We start from the raw sequence: 1,756 nt of genomic DNA on the forward strand, positions 1-1,756 counted from the left end.
GGACACAGACGGGGGACACAGACGGGGGACACAGATGGACACAGACGGGGGACACAGACGGGGGACCCAGATATGGGGGGCCCCGCGGGGAGGTGGCTGGCAGCGCTGACCGTGATGTGGATGCTGCTCTCTCCCTCCCGGACTGTCCGGCCTCGTCTGTGGGCCCCCCCGGAAGGAGCTTTAGACTGTGGGGGGCTCAGGCCTTGCTGTGCCCAGCCCCTCTGGGCGGACCTTTGCCACGGGGACACGGGTCACTCTGGGGGTCTGACCGAGACTCTGCTCTTTGTCCTTTCTGCGTTGCACACTCGCTGCCTTAAAGCTCCTTCTCGGCGGCTTAACAGAGTCCAGCCCGCCGGGCCACGCGTCAGGCCGAATCGGCAGAAACTGAAGCCTCTGAGGCAGCGCCGCGGCCTGCAGGCACGTCCTCGCCCCACGCGGCGTCCAGGCGGGCCTGGGGGGGCCGGGCCCGGCCCGGGGCGCTGCCCAGACAGTTCCAGACGCTTTGAGTGTTTGAAAGGAGCGAGAGGAACGGAAGCGAGAAACATAAGCCATCACCGTCCAGAGAAGAGACCCGAGTGGACTTTCAGCGTTTTAATAAATATAGATCAAGAAAACCTCACTTTATTACGACACATCCATGTACAAGCATCTACCCCCTAAGTTGGCAACATCGAATGTTTATCAAATATTGAAAAATAAAAGACGGAACATGACTAGACTATGCAGCCGTAACACAAGAATATATTTTAAGAATCGGTCCTTAGGGACATCGTCCGGGGAGGCCGCCTCATGCCCTGTATGGGCGAGGCCTGGGTGTCGCCATAATGGCAGGAATTAAAAAAACAAAAAAACAAAAAACAAAAAAAAAAACTTCATCTTGGAGAAAATGGGAGGACTTGCTGGCTCCCTCCACTGGGCATTTGGTTTCTGGGAAGCGAGGTTCAAAGGGGCTGTGTCGAAAGGTAGCTGGGAACTGGGGTACGGCCGAGCAGAACTGGGGGGCCGGGGGCAGGGGGCGGGGGGCCTCAGAACGCCTGGCGGAGGCGCGGATGACAGAAAAGGTTAAGAAAAATGCCGGCCGAATCCACCGTGAAGGCAGGGCTCGTCCCATTTCTCCAAAACAACGTTCGGGAAGTAAAATCTTGACATTCTTGCAGAGAAAACCGTAGGGGTCCCCGCGTCATGGGCTAGCGTTGTGCTTCTTAACCGACAGCAAAAGGCAGATCTAAAAAATCACATGCTTTGATCACCTACAGGAGTGAAATGATGCAGAACGGATCACGGTGAGACGCACGCTACTGGTTCAGCAACTTCACGGGACAAAACACCCCAAAAGCGCAAAACACCCCAACCCCCGCGACAAGGACGCCCGGAGAAGCCGCGCGGGGCGCCCCGGTGCCCCGTCCGAGGCGCGCGCGCCGCGTCTCCCCGTCCCCAACCCAGGAGCCGTCGTCGGGCGTCGAAAATAAAGGAAGAAGAGACGTGGAGTCAAAAGCCCAACGCAGCCGCCTGGAGGTGCCGGTCCCCGACGGCCGCGACCTCCTGTTCGTTTCATCCCTGCTGTAGCTCTGATTGAGGCTTAATTTTCACATTGGCAAAAATTAAGACCAAGTAAGGCACGGAAAGTCGCCCTGTACCACACCTCTCCCGCCGCGCGGGCGCCCCAGGCCAGCCTGGCCGGCGTTCGCCCCCCACCCCCCCCGCACCCCCTTTTCAGACCGTGAGGCTCACGCGTAACAGCCGCGGCCGGGCGCGC

The 1,756-nt window shown here is 59.1% G+C and overlaps 1 protein-coding gene across 1 annotated transcript in view; it reads right to left on the minus strand.

The window, feature by feature from the left end:
• Positions 1-1,756, minus strand: part of SERTAD4 (SERTA domain containing 4) — a 32,051-nt gene that overhangs the window by 14,381 nt on the left and 15,914 nt on the right. The gene's annotated exons all lie outside the window — the stretch shown is intronic.

The sequence above is a fragment of the Condylura cristata genome, unplaced genomic scaffold (genome assembly GCF_000260355.1).
Source record: "Condylura cristata isolate star-nosed mole 26May11 unplaced genomic scaffold, ConCri1.0 scaffold00050, whole genome shotgun sequence".
NCBI lineage: Eukaryota > Metazoa > Chordata > Mammalia > Eulipotyphla > Talpidae > Condylura > Condylura cristata.